We start from the raw sequence: 19,761 nt of genomic DNA, 5'->3' as shown, positions 1-19,761 counted from the left end.
GAAGGAAACAGATTTCAGCAACAATAATAAAGTGGAGTAAATTCACAGATTACATACGACGTATAAAGTTTGGGCCATTGCGTTTTTCTTAGAGAATATACAGTAATCCTCTTGGATTGAGCATGATATGACCTTGAAATGTTCACTTCTTACTGCTTGATATTTTAAAAAAACATTTAGACTTTTTTAAAGGGACCTATGTCGTTTGTATTTAACAAATGTATTTAATTTACCGTATTTATTTTCCGTGTTACCAAACCTGCTTAACAAAATGCTAGGCATATGAATTGTTTTTTCTTTAGCTTTGTATTCCTCTCCTAGAAGACAGGGATAAATCTGTCTTTCCCTGCATTTTAGTTTTTGAAAAAAAGTGTTGATGACTTGGGTCTGTTTCCTTTTGTCCCTGGTTTATCTGGTGCGAAGCGTTTACTGGAGATTAAGTGGGAAGTTGTCATAGGGTTAGGGTCCATGTTTTAGCGGATAATTGTTTAGCTCTGTCCAAAAGAAGGAGAGTGACTTAGACTGATCTCCGGGTCACAGGGACCTTTATAAAGGGGAAGAGACACTCGGATGTCAGAATCAAAAAGCAGCATAGCCCACAGTAAAAAATGCACATTTTTGTTTTCTGACCGTGATCCTTGATTCTTCAATGGCACTTTGTGGTGAAGTTTTCGAAGTGAAACCTAAATCTGCCACATTACTATCTAGCTATAGATATATACACAGAGAGAGATTTTAAATGTCTATATGCTATGTACAGTATGTGTATGTATCCATATATCATTTATACAAATATATACAGCACACAGCATGCACGCACGTAACTTGTTTAAATGGTTCATTCTTCTTTTTCTGAAGATCTATCCCGCAGAACTAGCTAATTAAAATCTGACCCAGGTACATTATAGCTTTGTTGCACAGGTGTCTGTTGTGAATAGCATTGTGTCATAGATTTGGCAGAGACAGGCTCTTATCAGACGGAATTCAAGAGAACTTTCTCTCCCCCCCCCTCCCCGCCCACTTCCACCCTACCCCCTTTTTATGGGAATGTGCCTGATTTCCAGCAGGTATCTTTTGTTGGAAAATGATTAAGTGCAGAGTTGCTTGGGAACGTCTGTACAAGAGAAAGGACCCTTTCTTGGACTAGATGGAGGACAGCTCCTATTTCTTCACTTCTGATGCAGCTCATCTCAAGAGAAGACCCAGGTGCACGAAGGAATGGGCTCCCCTGGCAGGAGTTCTTGCAAGACACGTGCCCAGAATGCTTGCTCATTCCAGCTTTGCACCTTTAAATAAGATGCTAGACGCTTAGCATTATATATGTGTGTGTATCTATCTATCTATCTATATATACACACACACATATAAAAGTGGGTTGCTGGTCTCGATCTCCCAAGTTGCTGAGCACTTCCTGCCAGACTCTAGCCGCCCTCAATATCAACTTCAATGGATCTTAAAGGCACTAAGCACATTGGAGAGCAATTGTTTTATGCAATATCAGATACCTTTGTGGATGTGCATTTTGCACAAAACCCACAGGAAAGTCTTTGGGAAATAACATTTGTCATTTCTTTCCCATGGGGGAAAACTCTCCTTCCCAGAATATATCAGAAAGTGCCACCACCAAAAAAATTCCAACTGAAGTCTATTTTATTTAGCTGTTCACGTGCATCTAACAATCGCAACGATATCAAATAAAAGATATTAATTATAAAGCTCAGATTTTGGTTTGATTTCTTCTAACATTTCGGATTAGAACGATCAGTTTGGTACTTTTCTATTTTGCAGTGTAATGTTCTCTTTTTAATTTGTTCAAACGCGGTATTTGGTTTATCTGGTCGCCTTTATTTCTTTATGTAGAGAATCTTAATGTGTCATAAGGCCCTTTCTCATTTTCTCATTCTGAATGTTATAAAGCACACCTTGATTAGCAGGTATACCTCAGACACAGAAAAGGACTCAAAACTTTTGGGAGGTAAACCAAATACAATTTAAAGGCCCTTCTTGTGGCCATTGAATTCAATAGGAATTTTGCCTTTGACTTCAGTTGGCGCAGAACTGGACCCACATGTGCAAATCTTAAAAAGTCGAACACCTACAACCAAGGAATTTTCAGAAATTCTCATTGTATTAATTAATTAACATATATATTTATACCTATATTGTTTTCAGCATTCAAAAACAGCTAATCTGTTTCTGGACATGTCAAAAACAGCTAATCTGTTTCTGGGCATTAACATATATATATATATATATATATATATATGAGATAAATATCCTCAGCTACTCCATACATGTCCTGACTATAGCTACTGTACAATTAAGGGACTCGATCTGGCATTCCTTTTTCAGGGACAACGTCCATTGAAGTTAATAGAAGTTTTGCGTCAGCAGAAATTGAAGGACGGAGCTCTATTTTTAATTGTGTTAAGCTACCATAGACGAAAATAATATATTTTACTTTTCTAACTTATTTTTGTTTAATCGATTTAATCTTATGCAGATCGGAATAATATAGTGTCATCTTTTTAAAGATGAAGTCTCCGACGACTTCACAGGAGAGTTCTGCTTAAAAATCGATGACATGATATGACCAGTACTTACTAAGCAATAGGATTTTTGCTATGGTATTTTTGTTGACTGCACATCGAGACTGTATTGTCCATAGAGAGCATCGCCAACTGCAAGCACAAATGCAAACGTACTAAGAGCAGAGTAAACCTTTCAGTAGCCAAAGTAGTAATAGATAAGAGAGAACACAATTTTAAATAATTTCAGAAATAAAGCAGAACTTTAAAACTGGTTGGACTGTCTCTGTCTCCATCAAAACAGCTTCAAAGAAAACTCATGGTAAATCTCATTCCACTTGATAAGATTCATTATACTTAATAAAATAGTGAATAATACTATTAATGGACAAAAAACCCAATACTATTAATAGACAGAAAAAAAACGGGGTTTAATAAATCATGTAAAATTAAACATTTTTTTGTCTTAAATCTCGTTTGCAAACACTAGGAAGTCATTTACATTCACTTACATTTGCTTTTTAGAATCAAGTCTCCAATTGTAATCATAAACTGGCTTTAGAACTACCGTTTTTCAACCAGAAGACAAACTATTTTAGACAGAATCAAAGCAAATGGGCCCAATCCTGCTCCCATTTCATTATTTTAAATGGAAAATCTCCCAATGACTTCAATGGCAGTAAAACCAATCTGATTATTTTTCTCCACCTTTTTGTCTCGTGAATTCTTAAAGATCGACAGCAACTCATTTCTCTCGTCGCTGCAGTTGACATGCCCAGAAACAGATTAGTTGTTTTTGAATGCTGAAAACAATATAGGCATACATTGAAAAGTATGACGTCGTTACTGTATATATAGGTACTGCTTTGGAGAAGAATAAACCTGAATGTGAACTACCTCAGCAAGAAATATACACCGGGCAACTGATGGTCCAAAGTAAAGTTAATGTAGTCATTGGGCATTTTTTATGAAACATGTAAGGAAAAATTACTCTGCTAATTCCCGGAGTTTGAATGATAATCTGTCGAAATGTTACATGTTTCGGATTATGGCATGTTATAAAACAATATTCAGACACTCGTTATCCAGCAGTTTGCAACATATTAGCATTTCTGTGTGGATTTTTTTTTTTTTTTTTTTGGTGGGAGGAGGGGGGTTAAGCGAGTTCAGCTTTAAAACTTAATTAAAGCAAATTTTAGGATTTGAGTGGAAAGCCAATAAGTTAAATTATGAGGAAAGGATTAGATAACCATTTTAATGAAAAATATGTAGTTCAGGTAATTTTATTATGATATAATTTAAATATTAAAATAACTTTATACATAGTTATATGCAGATATTTATACTCATTACGTTATGCACTTCGCATAATGCCAAAATCTGGGGGGGGGGGGAAATAAAGATTATCCTAGGTTTATAACATTATATAGAGGGTTAAATTATTTATTTCACAATCATTTAATTTCGTTTTCCTTCTACATCAAGCAAACGTCACTTTTATTTTGATATAACCAGTCTAGTTTTAAAATAAAACTAACTTCCTGTTTATCCATTTTAGTTCACGATCATTGATACAATCGCTCTTTAATTTAACTCGGTTATTTTGAAATAGAAGATGCCAGGTAAATTCATCTTAAAACATAGCGTCAAAGTCTTTGTACTTTAATGTTTGCAATCCCCCACTCTGTGCAGACACATACCACTTACATAACTCGGCACGAACCACAATCTTGCAGATGTGCTATGCACACCCATCAGTTATTTGCCAAATCATATTGTGCCATAATTTGCATTATAGAGGAAAGGAGATTTTGTCTGATGGAATCACTTTTGTGTAAATTGTTAACAAACTGTGGTAAATGTAACAATTAGAAATGTATGGGGTTTGTTTTCCAAGCGGGTTGTTTAGGTATTCTGTACTGTAACATCTGGGCGGAATATAAAGGTAAACAGGTTTTTGTGTAGATGAATCGTTTGTAAAAATGTAGCAGTTCACCTGCAGTTCACCAAGGAAATCAAGAAGACAGTTAGTGTGTCTTTCAATACTGAAAGTTTCCACTGCTTTTTTTCTCTACCCTCCAACCCCAAAAAGGTGTGTGTGTGTTTGTGTGTGTGTTTGTGTGTGTGTGTAGGTGAGAGAGCGAGGGAGCTATAATTCATAAAGCCTCCTATCGAATTAATGATGAGGCCTACTTTGATTGTGTTTAACGGAGCACCGACGGTGGGGCTCGCTTGATAAACAGACAGCTTTTTAACCAAATCCACAAAATTATTTGAGTGTCTGTCTATGCCCACTTTGCACTAAAAGCCCTTTGGCAAGATTTCCCAGATGTTATCTGTCTTAATTTGTTGTTTAAAGCACCCCCACCCCCGCGCCTGTCAGTTTCCATTTTTAAATACCTTTTAATGTTGTGTTTTGTCTCCTTTCTCAAGACACATCTTGAAGGACTGGGAAAGGAGCGCTTTTTGAAACAACCGAGGTGCTCATTTGCTGAATCCTAACCCACCTGGACCTTGAGTGACACCTCTGCATTATCACTACGGTGCAGCAGTTTGTCTGCTGAACTCATTTGTGTGGGATCAAATCCCGGGAGGGAATGAACATACATTGTGTCGAGGTTACCTCCTTCCCCCCAAAAATCCTTTAAAATAAATTCAAGAGGAAAAAGTCACTGAGCGTGTTGGGCACAATCTAAAGCTGTGTAGTGGGCCGTTTGCATGGGGCTGGAGGAACTGCCCTCGTTAGGGAGAGCATCCCCGACATGCAGGGGCTGCTGCGCCGAGGTGAGGGAAGGAGGCAGGAGAAGCGCCGGCTGCTGGTGCTGCTGCTGCCCGGGATGTGGAGGGAGGCAGGGGTTGCAGGATCTCCCTCGTTAAACCGAGCTGGAGATGAAAGTGGCTCGCGGCCCCGTTCCCCTGGATCTTCCCACCCTTTCGGAAGCCTGCATGCTTAATCAGTGGAACAGGCAGGAAGGGGGCCCAGCAGACAGGCTTTTGTATTTCCCTGGCCCTTGGTCAGCTCGGAGCTGACGTGCACATCAGGCTCCCCCCGAGGCTCCCCCCCCCCCCAGGTCCAGGGGTGGGTGGTTGATGTCTGGCGAAGGGGGCGCGTCACGTTGCAACCCGGTGAGGGCAGCATCCTGGTCCCCCCTCCTCCCCTCTCCCTCGCTCTTGGCGAAGGCTGAATGAGCAGGGCTTGGCTCGGAAAGTCAATAATCTATGTGAGTGAAGGCGTGCGTGTGTCATGAGGAGAGGGTGGCGAGAGGAGACAGGAGCTGAGCCTCACGCAAGCAGGCAGCCTTGGGAGAGTGGGAGTGCAAGCGCCCCGGCCACCATTTACACTGGCATCACTAGGGTAAGTACAAGGGCACTAGCAGCCGCCACTGGGCACTGCCTGTCACCTGGCAGGACTCTGGTGGCCTTTCCCCTTAGTGCCCAGGCCCTGGGGGCAAGGTGTGTCCCGATCAGCAGGGTCCCCATGTGCTTTGGAGGCGGCCAGGCGATGCTAACCCACTTGGTGGGTGAGGGTGGTTCGGGAGCTTTCCCTGCGCTGGGGCAGGGGGGAGAACGGAGGAGGTGGGCTGAGAATGTCGGCAGCAGCACCCCCTCCCTCCCTGCCCATACCCCTCCCAGATAGCCTGGCTGCGCTCGGTCCCTTCGCCTACTTCCTAGGAAACGCTGATCTCCTGCAACACGGAGAGAAAGTTTAGTGCTGGGCTCAGCGGGTTGCTCCGGGCGCAGCAGCAGCACGGGAAAGCTAAAAGCCATTTCACCAGCCGGCTTCGCATCTCCCTTTTCTTTTCTTTTAATTTCTTACTGTTAATGACAAATCTTATTTACCCGAAAAAATACTATTGGATTACAAGCCTGATCACCTGATGACGACCTGCCTATAGGCGTATTTACACACACACACACACACTGCGGGCTGTATTCAATGAGGGGCAGCACGTGTAGGGAAGAAGAATTTATACGCACACGGGTTCAGGGAGAGCTGGAACGCCCAGGATCATAGCCACACGTCGCACATTAGTGTGAGACTGCGTGCGTGGGCATTATAAAGTTGCCATCCATCTAGCTATGGTGTGTTTATTGAAGAAATAAGGGCTGGCGTTTGTAAGGGTGTGTAGCCGGGATGCCTGTTCGCTCTGGTGGGGATAAAGTTGACTTTTGCCCTGCCCATGGCATTGGCTACCTTTCTGTTAGCTGAAGGAAACAGAAACGCAACTGAGCCAAGTTCTAGAATCTCTGTGACTGTAGAAAGGTACAAAGTCGGTTCAAAGAAAGAAACGTATACCTTGCTTAGGCAAAACAGATAGGGCTTCAGAAAGAACTTTCACATGAAGTGGGATGTTCCATTTAAAAAAAATCTCTCAATTCTGCGCTGGGGCTGTTTCCCCTGGAAAGATGGGTTAAGGTGCCATGACCCTTCCCTCTCCCCGCAACATCAGCCTTTTGATCATCTGCAATCTACATCCCTTGGCCAGCCACTCCCAGGGTTTCATGCAATATGCCTGCTGCCACAATTAGCCTGCCCAGCTAGCACGCCAATTTATCGGTGGGAATTGTTAGAGGTTTACATTTTCATGTCTTGATTAATGCATGTAGACTGTGTTGCTGATCAGTAGCCCTATTTCTTTATTCATTCATTCCTACCCAAAAGCTTTAAAAGAAGAGAGAGGGCTCTTAATACAGAAAACGAGTTTTGTAGTTAACATATGGGAACAAAGGACAATGCTGATTTCGTGTGTTTATAGTATTTAATATCCTACGGTGTTTTCTTAAATAAAGTTACTATATTATCAGACACGAAAATGTATTAAGAGATGCCCGAAACTATTTGTTAACACGCACACATACCCCACAACAAAAGATATTGTAATAAAGGTACTAACATCTAGAACTAGTAAATTCTTCTGAAATGTGGAAATATATTAGAACAAGCCGATTGCTCTGCAACAGGATCAAACTTTAAATTCATATCCGTGCTGTTTCTAGGAATATTGTTAAATATGCTACAGTAATCCCCACGGATAGCTATTTTTTGGTGTTTAGGTTGGGGGAACTTCATTATTTTCAATGCAAAATGAAAGGTATTACATTTCTTAGTGCCAGATACAAAATCCACACTGTTTGGGGTCATTAAAACAAAAGAACAATAATCTCCACAAAAACATCCAGGCAAATAAACTGTTGTATTAGCGGGAAAGTGGTGTGTTGTTATTATCCATATGTCAGCAGGTGTGATCACCCAGTATTTATATACCTCTTCGATACTTGAAGACATATCTGATTTTCGTTTTGTTTTTGTGGTTATAGGTGAGATCCTTGACCAGATACAATATCTTTGTCAGTATCTTTCCTTTTTATTGTATTATATTTTCTAAAAAGAAGAGGTTGCTATTATTATGTTATGGATATGGGGCTCATACAGGCGCAGATATAATGTAATTGAGAGATAGCTAAGTTGTGTTTATTACCCTTACTGTATATTGAGAGCATACCTGCTTAGGGGACCTACATCTGGATGCACAGAATGAAAGGAAGTTAAAACCTCTGAAAGGTAATTGTGGCACAAGCACGTTTTCGACAGCATATGTCAGCCATATTACCTTTTAAAATACATATTTAATAGGCCTGAGGCACACTCTTTCCTAATGGTTAAAGAGGTGGACGTTTTATTTAAAAAACTAAATAGGTAAGGAAAAAAGAAAGAAACTGTTGCAGTTACATAGACACCTCCTTGAATGACAGTAAGCTTGTTTTTTTCCCTCCTACTGTATCTTAAATATGAGCCTATTTTAAAAATAAATGCTAAAATGAAGTCTTGGAAGTCAATTACCAATCCAAACTGACTGTGTAAAGTCCCAGTTAGTAGACTACCAAAAATAACAAAAACATTTAAAAGCAGTTAATCCCATCAAATGTATAATCTACATCTTCGTGTGTGTTCCCGCTAGCCAGGCTAACAAGATTATCACTTCTAAACAGTGTTTACATTCGTAGACATATCTTTTTGGTAAGATTAACCTGACCCTTAATTTTAGAGTGGTAACAAACAAAACAAAACAAAAAAAGAGGCAACAAGAAACACTTTAAGTTACTCAATGGACATCGGGAGTACCTAGGATGTATTATTTCCATACAGTACCAACACAAATTAAATAAGACAAATTCTCTTTTTGAAGATTAAATACTAAAACTAGATTATTATTTATGATATTATTGTCAAGGTCATTCATCCCTTCTCAAATGGTTTGTGAAATACTGCTGCCTTTAACAGTAAATTACATTTACTGTTACATGACTATCTTTTGGTCCTAACATTGGAAAGCTAAAGCCTTGGGGAAATGTCCCTGCTGAAATGATTTTTAGAATATTCCTTCTTCCCTCCCTCGCCCCCGTTAAAAACAACCACCATAGCAGGACAAAGGCTCAACCTGGGCACAGTCGTGGGTGAATGAAAGGGTGAGGTGGGGGCGATATGAAGGACTTGCCAGTGCTGCCCTTCTTCGGTCCTGGTACCCACTGTGTCCTTCACCAACTTCCTGGGAAGGACCTACTCCGCAGTTAAGGGTTTGAAAGGATTCTCATCAGGTCAGTAATGTCTGAATAATATAATCCTGATCATCACTGAACGGGGGAGCATTTTAACTTCAGACAATGTACGTCGGAGCTCTTACGCCTATATAACAGGGAGAGTAGGTCGATTTCTTTTAGAAGAGCGTTTCGTGAGCTGAATATCACAATCGCCTTTGACTCTCCAGTGCTTGTTGTTTTTTATTTTTATTTCGGTTAAAATCTTTTGACGAGCCCCCTTGGCTTTGTTAAATTCTGAGTTTGAAGGGTTACACATATGAGCTTGGTTTCATTATTCCCTCCCCTACTGAGTGTATTCGATAGGAAAAGCGAGCCTGATGGTGGCTCTGCTTAAGCCTTTTATTTAAACTCAGCCCCACACAGCCCCCCGCAACCATGTAGGTTTGTGTGGGCGACCAGTAGGTGTCGCTATCCCCCTGCTGGCCGGAGCCGTCCAAAGGCACAGACTGCCCCGCCTGATCCCTTTCCCCCAGGGATCTAGTAGGGCTGTAAATATTCTCCTAGTGACAGTATTATCTCACCTTTCTCACCTGCCCATGGTACTGGGGCTTTGTTGGACAGGACCACAAAGTTGTGTCAATCATTGGGAAGGGGCTAGAGAAATAAATGGGGTGAGGGACATGAATCCAACCTCTGTCCCACCCACCCCCAAACGCGCCACCTTTTCACTTGATCTCTGTGCAGTACTAGAAGATCAGCGGTGGACTTCAGCGACCCCGGTGGATTAAAAACAACCAACCAGGTTAAATCAGCATTTTGGACAGATTATTATAGAAACCAGTGAAATAATGGGTCAGTTGAAATCTTAAGTTTATTGATGTTTATGCCAATGTGTAAAGTGCCGAAGAAAATAAAACACAAAAGCCATCAGGAAAAGGTGGCTAATGCTTATTCCGTAAGTGCTAAAGCTACGAACACTGCGTGCATAGAAACACAGCTGCATTGGCTACTTATCCATGATTGATGCTGAAGTTAGCGTTTTGAAGCCTCACAATATTATTGACTCACTAAAATGTATCTAACAAAGAGTTTACCGCACGTCACCCCACTCCTCGCCCCCGGTTCCTAAAAATCTAACCATTTAGCAATTATCTGAAATGTGAATTAAATTCCCCGGTATTAAAATTCTTGTCCTCTCTTCTCCTGCCGCTGCTCTTGGTTTCTGCCTTGGGATGTCATGTAAGAGATTATTAATCAGCAAAAGGATGGGTTGTTTTGATTTTTTGTCTCCAAAGGAGAGGATTTAGCCCTAGTGAGGTGTATTCACCGTAGTTAAGGGAAGCTTTTGTACAGGGAAACCACTGTCCCAATTTAGTAATGTTGTGGGGGCACTAAATTAATAAATAGCATGGTGTCTTATTGAAAAAGTGCAGGTGCTTTTAAAATGTAGGGCACTGATGTTAATTTTTTTTAATGCTTACAGTAAGGGCTTTGGGTGTTGTGAAAAGGACAGTCCTCCAGAGCTGCATTTTTTTCTCTCTGCTACAATGAGCTGTAAAGAATGCCAAAGAATGAGTGCCCACCTGTAAAGTGTGCCTGTACAGGTCTTATTATTCACAGTATGATCGGGTGAAATACTGTATCTTTTACATTTAAAGAGCAAGCAAGCAAGAAAAAAAAGCTGAAACAAGAATTAAAGTTTCTTTTTACAAACACCTTGCTCCATCTCTTAGATCCAATGTTTATCCAGATTCTAGGCATTTTCTGGGTAAAATATGTGCAATGAATAATGATCCTTCTGTGGTATTTTAAAAAACACAGGTGAAATGTATGGATGTGGCGCTAAATATATATCCCTGTATTTTTAGCTTGCAAATGCTCAGTATTAGGTAACTAATGTGTAACGTAATGGGGGGGAGCGATATTTATTGTTCATATTCTATTCTATTGGCCAAGTTAGTGTTAAAGTGGCAAGTGACTGAAGCAAGTGACAGCTGTCCCTTGCTCTCCCTGTGGCACATGCCTTGGAGGGGGAGGGGCTGCAAGGTGCAGGAGGGCCGGGAAAGTGGCCCTTGCAGATAGAGCTGCGTGCGGAGGAGTTGGGGTTTGTGCTGGTTGCGGGGCTTATTCAAATGCCGCCCGCTGCTGCTGTGATTCGCAGGGACTCGGCCTCCATATGGTAATACAGAGCGAGGGGCGGGGGTGTGTGTGGAGGGGGGGGGGTGTCGGGTGATGGGGGGGTGCTCAGGCACCGCTCTGGAGGCAGCCCGGCTGGGACAGAGCACCGGCACCGGAGGCAGCGCGGCAGCGGCTCTCCCCACCCTCCAGCGACGGCACCCAGCGACCCACCGGCCCCGGGGTAAGCAGCAGCACACGCAGCGGCAGCCAGCCATCCAGGCGCATCGGGCACTGCCCTGCACCACTAAGGGAGACCAGGCACAGAGAAGGAGATGATAGAGCTTTGGTTACAGCATCTATCTACCCATATAGACATAACGTGTACACCACAGACAGATGTGTGACACAGAGAGCTGTGCATTGTATAACAGTGATATATGTAACGTGCCGACCTATGTACACGCATTCATACACACAGATGGGTGTCTATATGTACAAACATGTACCTGTGCATATACAAGTTACGCGTGTTATTCACACACATATGTACGTGCACGTAAGTGTGCATCTCCCTCTCTCTTAATACAGAGGCAGAGAGCTATGATTCACAGGTTTTCATTCAAATCAGCCTAGAAGACTGAATTGTTTTAGCCAGCTAGGTGTCCCCAACGTTACATGTAAACGAGCGACTCTGCAATCAGTTGTAGAGTCCTACAGTTATTCATAAAAATGTGTAGAAAATGTACTTTCCTAATATATTGGTGCTATATATGGTAAGGTAAGAACTAACCTAATGGATGGTAGTGCCTGTTTCCGTTTTTTCTTTCTTTCTTTCTTTCCTTTTTTTTTTTTTTTTAATGTTTTACGTGTGGCCATCTGACCACTTTTTATTGGGTGACCTATCATATGAGCACTTTAGTGTAGGGCTTGTAAATCTAGAGCAAGAGGCAGCGCTTGAAATACCATAAGAATCGCTAAAGAATTAAAGTATACATGTTGTGAAACAGGTGCTGAATAATGTAGAACGAAAATTACACTCTGATATGTATTTCGAAATATATGCATTACAGTCTTTGCGGAGGGCTAACTTTTGCCCTACTCGTTCGTGCAGGTAAGTCATTCATAGTGTAAATAATTACCTATGCATATGCTTAGACTTATTTAATTTTAAAAATGTGTGTGTACGTGCGGGCATTGTTCTTTTTATGGTACGAAATTCTACATTTTTTAAAAGCATACTATGGCTAGAAAGACGGTAATATTTTATTTTTAAACAGTTTAAACTATTTGTTTGGGGGTTAGAATATTTCCCCCCATTAAAATAAAGTGAAATAACCTAACATTGTTTTAACATACTTCAAGGCCTGTGGATTTTAGGATAAATAAAATGTATTGATATCGGCAATATTTTAAAATAACATATGAAAATGCTTTTTCAAATCACATAGGTGTCGGTTTTAAGCCACATAAGTTAAAAATAAAACGTAACACATTATTAATGTAGCCGTTAAGACAGAACGTACAACATGGTTGAAAATGTCTTCCTTGGAGAAAGCTGACCATACCTAGATCTACACAATTTAAAGAGAATATTTTGAAATCAAAGATTCTTGAAATCAACAGAGAAATACGTGCGTATATAGGTAGTAATTCAGCATCGAAATATTAGAAATCGTTTGAAACAATTCCTATTACGCTCTTTATCTAGATTGCCTTGTCCCCTAAAATGGTATTTTTTCTAATATGAAGTTAATTAGGAGGTCAAACTTTCACTCGCGAGCTCCTGCCATTACAGCTGATCAAGGTACACGTCAGTAATATGTGCCTCTCCTTTTAAGACTAAACAAGAATGTTGTGCAGCTTGAATTGTATTAACAATGTGCATATTTGGTAACCTTATACAACCAGAAGCAGGGAGGAAACTGTATATAGAGCACATACAGCAGAGCAGTCTTGCAAAAAATAAAAGGATTTTTTTGTTTAAATCAAGGAGGAAAATATAAAGAAAATGCGCTAGCCTGTAACTTTCAGTAAATTAAAAAAATGCAAATATACCTTTACATATGCATCAGTATTAAAAATAATACACGCTGGAACCAACAGGAGCAGCAGCAGCAGGAGGAGGAGAGGAGAATGGCGCAGCGGCGAAGCCCTGATTATGCATAGAGAGACGTCTGGAGCAGCCTCCTCTAACCTGTTCTCTTCTCCGTGCAGTGCTGCAGGCCGGCCGTCCTCAGTCAGCCACAGAACCGGAGCAGCAGAAATCTCTTCTCAGTGCCTAACAGATATTTGTCATTCGGGGTTTTTGGTTGTTGTTGTTTTTTGGGGAGATGCGGGGGGGAGGGGGAGGGTTGGTTTGTTTCTGTTCCTTTAATTACAATCTTCAATAACAGGGACGATCGCTCCGGGAATCTACAGTCTCTTCTTCAAGCAGCAGGATTTGCATATTTTTAATGCCCTAATTTCCTTGATGTATGTAAATGCAGCCGGACGTACAGTAAGACTCGAGCTGACGTCAATGGACGTGACCTCGCTGTTAAACCTTGAACGTGAAGCTGGGATGGGGAAAACTGACGAGAGAGAGGGGGAGATGCAGCCTGGCTGCTCGAAAAGGGCGCAAGCAGCGGAGGGGATACATTACAGCGGCGGCGGAGGCAGGAGCCAGCCAGCAGCCGCAGCAGCATCTTGAGCTGCAGAAGCCGTGGAAAGGCAGCTGGACACGTGTGAAGAGCTTTCCTCGGCTGCCTGGCTCGTCTCCATCCGCGTTTTGCAAGCCACCTGAGCTGATCAGCGCCTCCACCCCGTAAAATAAACGTTATAACAATTCCAGCCCTCCCTCCCCAAACAACAGCAGAACAAGCGCAACGTCCTGTAAATGATCCCACCAACAAAAATGGGACACCCTTGCTGCTGCTCTCCAGAAGATAATGAGCGGGAATTCTACAACGTCGGCATTCACTACCCTTCCCCTCACCCCCCCCCCCAAAAAAAAACAACAACAGTAGCAAACCCAGATATTAAAAGATAGACGTGAGTTCAGTGGGTTCAGGTAAATCGTCAGCTTAAGTGATCAGTGTGCTTCCCGTGGTACCTGGTTAGTGATACAGTGTTCTGTACAGTGGCTGTAAGGGAACTGCTGCTGCTGACAATGTCGGTTTGGAAAGAAGAGACCGAAAGCAGAAGAATCGCCAGGCTCGTAGCGATTCACCCGCATGCCTTGTAAACCTAATTGCTATACGCAGGGGTGGCACTGATCTGCAAGTGAATCTTGGTCATAAGCACTTCTCTTGGTGTTGCGTTCATTTCTCCCCTTTGAAGGGAGAGGCTGAATCTAAGGAGACCCTGAATTCTGAACGTGCCTTATTAACTAAAACGGGGACAGAAGAGAGCAGATGTCAGAGGGGCTTTCTGAAGCTGCGCTTCCCCTTCTCTCTGACTTTATCTTTTATTGCTCCCCCTATAGATACATAGGCCTGAAGAACCTTTACGGGCAGGGGGATTTCCCGAGATGAGGCTTCAGAATTAGAGGCAGTCACGTTTTTGCAAATCATGGACATGTTTCCTTACTATCTAACTTTTCCTTTTCTCCTGCCACTGTGCTATGTTTCATGGCCTTTCTGTAGATTTCGGCACCATCAGCCTTATAGTAAACCAGATGAAATATGTAAGCTGCAAGCTAGCGACTTCTCTCTCTCTCTCTCTCTCTCTCTCACACACACACACACAAATCTTTGTCTTCTCTCATAGGTGGGAAGCAGCACCTGCGAGCCCCATGGTGTGGCTGTGGGTGTGATTGTGGCAGTGAGGTTGCAGTGGCGGCCACTGACAAGGACACGAGTGACCGTCTGTCCTTTGGCTACAGTTGGCGGGAAATCTGGGGGCAGAGCCCTCGGTGCTCTCAGCCTGCGTCTCTCATTACCGCCTCCCATCTCCCTGCAGCCACATTTCCATACGCGATACTCATCTGATTTTTGTTTTGTTTTGTTTTTTGTTTTTTTTTTCATACTTTGCCCCTCCCCCGCCCGCCTCCACTCGTCACAAATACCCAGCCCTGCACATAGACACACTCTGCACCCACACACTTCTTGACACCCACACATGCAATAAAGCAACCCACCACCATAGAGAAAACACGCTTATCCATGCACAGATACATTCTACAAACACACCCACCCAGAGACATATTTACACACACACACAACCTTCCCCATCAACACACAGCCTTGCACGCAAACATTCCTACAAACACACACCCTATACAAAGGTTCTTACAGCCTTCCTTCACAAACACACCTCCCCCGCACACCTCACGCCCATGTTCTCCTTCTTGCAAACAACCATGCTTCTACACTGTGAGTCCTCACCGTCTCACTAATGCATGTCCATATCTCTACACACACAATAATACCCGGCCTTCTTTCTACACTCTCCACAGGCTCAACCCCTCCCCCGCAACTTTTTAAAACACTCCCCTTCTAGCTCTCTCTCTTTGCAATGGCTCCCACTAAGCTCCATAAATCCATCCTAAAATCCATTTACTAAAACTGTCGATGCTGTCCCCCTTGTTTTGAGCGCAAAGCACTGAAAAACAAAACCAACCCTCCTTCCAGAAATCAATGCTATGACGAGAGGTCCCTCTAGAAGTTTGCAAGGGAAAGAGGTTTTGGTTTCATTTGCTTTTGATATGGACAAAAGTCATACATAACGGCAGTGCCTCCCGAAACAAGACGCAGAAGAAGCTGTTCCTCAAAAATTAACTGGATGAAAACATGCTAGAAAACGCAACTTCTTGGGGCAATTTTTGTAAGTTTCCAAAGAAATGAGTGCTTCCCTCCTGCTATAGGAAAACGTAGCCATTGCTCTTCTTTAGACTAGACATTTCTAATTTGTTCCGTCTGTCAGAAGGGGACTATGAGAGGGTTTGGTGCAAATTCATTATGTCTGGCAACGCATAACTTATAGTAGGAACTGAAAAAGACCGTGGCAATGGATGAACAATAGGGCTTCAGTTCATCAGCAACAAAAGCGTTGGGGAAATTGGTTGAATTTCAGAGCACGTCCTCCTCAGCAGAGAGGGCTGGACTAGACCTTGGCCAACCCCCCCTCGCTCCCCCCCCCCAAAAAAACTTGCAGAGCCTCACGTACAACACTTCACTTTCTACTCTGGGGCTTAGGAAGCAATATGGAAGAAAAAACTTTTTTTTTTCTATTTCTTCCCTGTTTTTCTGGATGGAAGCGCTTTCTAAGTCTTTTTAAACTAACCATACAAGAATTATACCATGGAACTAAGCTGCAGTTTCAAATAAAGGTGATGATCTGCATTTCTGGAGACCTGAAGGAACCCGCTGTCTATGCTTTAAGGGGGGCTTGACCGTGGGATCTTTGTTTGCAGTCGGAGATTCATCCCTTACATCTAGATCGGGGGGGTCAAATGTTTCTTATAAGGAAAAAAAGTAAGTATAATTGGGGGAATATAGAGGATCAGAATTCTTTGTCAAATGGAGAAAACTGAACTTCATATCACACACGTGCTTCCAGAAACATGTCTTTATGAATCTGAGCTCGGTTAGTGTCTCTATGTCAGGTTCGGGGGCAGTAGCTGCTTCTTTTGGTCGCAGACTGGACACGTTGCCTTATTAGCACTCTTATAACTTGCAGTGATGACTGTGAGGGAAATCTGATTAACAGGACAGAGTTTCATGAGTTTACATGATGACTTATATTGGTTAACTGATTTAATACGTGCGATGCTAAACCTGTTGGTCCTGTACGTAGTTAGGTCTGTGAACTATTAATTATCAAACAGATTGACAGTAAACGGATAGCCTGAGCGTTTAAACATAGAGAGAGAAAGCTTTTTAGCAACGCCAGGATGGCTTCTGCAAATGTATCAACATAAAAATAGTCTTCACAGTGGCTGTCATTAGCGCATTGTAACTAAAACTGATTGCTCTCACATTTTCAAGTTTGTTTTAATCTGATAATGAAAGCATATGCTTGTTTATGTAAATGTGAAAAGGGTTATTTAATGTAGTTGATAAATAAGATTTTTATATACCCGTGTTTAGTGGGATAGCTCCAACCCGAGCAGCCATTACTTCCTGGGTTATCCAAAATGCACCCTAATCAAAATATGTATTATTTTATGTCGAGCTGATTGGTAAAGGTTGCATGATATTATAACTATTCATATATTGGACAACACAGCATAGGAAGCTATATTATGTTTAACACAGACTAAATTCGGATTCAAATCTACACCTTTCTGTAGTATGCGTATGCAGAGGAGTGAAATATTGTAGACGCCAAAGCAATCAATTTATACTGGTGTATTTGCTGGGTTTCCTATTGCTAGTGTAACTGTGGGTTACTGAGCAGGGAATGTCTGTGAGAGTCACTTCAGCAGCTGAATAGCTCAGAACTTGGGTAAGAGTTTCCCAGTATGTCAGGGCCACGGCCAGAGGACCTTCCAGCAACTGAAGGCTGCTGCACAGGTTGCAGTTTAGGCCGAACATAGCGGACTATACAGTCCGCAGGCAAGGTGTCTACCCCCGACCTTGGTACTAGTAATTACAACGCACACCCGGGCTAAGAGCTCCAGTAGGCAGCATAATTGAAGGCAATGCACTTATGCACTAGTGTTCATCTTCCAAAAGAAGAAGAAACACTGAGCATTCATGAAAGGGATAAAAAGAAATCCTTCAAATGCAAGTATAAAGGAATACATATCACTTTGCAATGAATGTCTTTGTTATTTTCTAATTTTTCATTAATTTCTTACTAATTTAACCGATATGATTACATTATTTAGATTCACACATACAATGTATTGTTCAGTAACTCCTTAAATATAGCCTATATCTTTCTAATGATATTGATTTTAGGACATCACTGATGTAAAGCACCTGAAAATTCTGTCTTGAAAATACTGGCATAATGTGTTTTGCATATTTTGAAACTGGAGGCTAGGTGGAGCCTCTATCCTTTATCAAGTAACTGGCAGCTTACAGAATGCAAATATCTGAACTGCCTTCACAGTTTTGCCCCCTCTACTCAACAACCCCAAAATATTTTTGCTATTCTTAATAATAAAATTCCTCCCAAAGAATTGTGGTTATTATCTCCCTATTATTAATTATTATTATTATTTCCATTTAAATTTTAGTTATGTTTAACCCTTCAGATACCATAGTACACCACTCATTATATCTGCTTTATGGCATATTAGATTATCTGCAGGAACTATAGTGAGTTAAAGTATTTTAGTCAATTATTTGATTATATTAAATGTCGAGATACATCACATTTTCTGTGCACACATATGTTTATCATTGTCAAACACCCTATACATACAAAATTAATGGACTGTAAGTGTTAAAATTATGATCATTTGCTTTTTTGGCTATTTTTCAGATTCAGATTAAGAAGAAGGATCACAAGGGATGGCAATCATCAAGAAATGGTAATTTTAAAATTTCATGTTTAATAAAATCCAACCAATAGAATATACATAACAAAAATAAAATACAAATATTGGCTCTTTAACAGCCCATACAGTGTTTCCATGTAATAATTATTGAATGGGGTTTGGAATTTTAAAAATTATCAGTAGTCTAAGTTTCTTTCTTTCTTTTTGTAGTTCGAATTTATATTATATAGGCCTCTGTATGTTATATATCAAACATAACAGAAATATAATCTGCAATTGCCTATAAAAATTAATTCTGGACACAATAAATAATAGGGCACTTTTATTAGAAAGCAAACCAGTCAAGTGCCTTACTTGGGGTATACAAATAGCTATAATTAAATGGCTTTTATACAGGAAATGATTGCCTGGATTGTATTAGTGGACTGTGGTTTACATCTTTGTGAATTACACACAAACTAAGTATGAAAAGGGTATTCCTGCAATGACCTAATTCCTTATGTACTGCATAGAATATAAATAGAATTCCTGTATGCATCCCATACACTGGTAACAAGGTGGTCAGATTGGCATTAGAACAAAACTGTGATTCTAGTAAGTAGAAAATCATCAACTTTCTTCTTTAATGTGAGAGACTGTTTATTCCTAAGAAATCCATGCAGAATGTTTCAACTTTATGTCACAGCCATCTGGAGACCTATAAAAAGATTAGAAAACAAGCATGGCAATCATGTCCTCATCTACAGGCCATTAATGGGAATTTATTAGAGAGTGATTAGGCAAGTGTAATTATTTGGATTCAGTATCTTCCAATATGCAGATTAGTTCTAAATTGGCATTCTAACTGTAAAATAAGTTTTCTGTGATCAAGTAAATCAGAAATATCTGAAAACATGTTAACAATTGTTCTTGATAATTTACATTCAATATATGAAAGTAACTTCTGAACTGCAATTGCTTTAACTTCTCACATTTTAGACAGTAATACAGTCACTGAAAATGCATATGATCAACTGATGTATAAATCTTTGTGATATTCAGAATAAGCAAGTATTTTTGGGCTAAGCCTTTTTGGACATGCCTAGATTTCTTAGAACCCTACTAGCTAACTGAAAGGTAGAACATTTAATTGATAATATGGCTAAT

General features: G+C 41.0%; 2 long non-coding RNA genes across 7 annotated transcripts in view; one reads left to right on the top strand and one right to left on the bottom strand.

The window, feature by feature from the left end:
* LOC125637226 (uncharacterized) overlaps positions 1–14,094 on the bottom strand; it is a 157,563-nt gene extending 143,469 nt beyond the window's left edge. For both annotated transcript variants that reach the window (XR_012668466.1, XR_007356871.2), the window contains exon 1: positions 13,242–14,094. This is a non-coding gene — a long non-coding RNA (uncharacterized LOC125637226). The remainder of the gene's footprint in view (positions 1–13,241) is intronic.
* The window catches only part of LOC125637225 (uncharacterized), a 162,661-nt gene that overhangs the window by 936 nt on the left and 141,964 nt on the right, over positions 1–19,761 (top strand). For all 5 annotated transcript variants that reach the window (XR_007356869.2, XR_007356867.2, XR_007356868.2 and 2 more), the window contains exon 2: positions 18,600–18,648. This is a non-coding gene — a long non-coding RNA (uncharacterized LOC125637225). The remainder of the gene's footprint in view (positions 1–18,599; positions 18,649–19,761) is intronic.

The sequence above is a fragment of the Caretta caretta genome, chromosome 5 (genome assembly GCF_965140235.1).
Source record: "Caretta caretta isolate rCarCar2 chromosome 5, rCarCar1.hap1, whole genome shotgun sequence".
Taxonomy (NCBI): domain Eukaryota; kingdom Metazoa; phylum Chordata; order Testudines; family Cheloniidae; genus Caretta; species Caretta caretta.
Note: the sequence above shows the minus strand (reverse complement) of the source record. Positions and strands in the feature narration are given on the sequence as shown.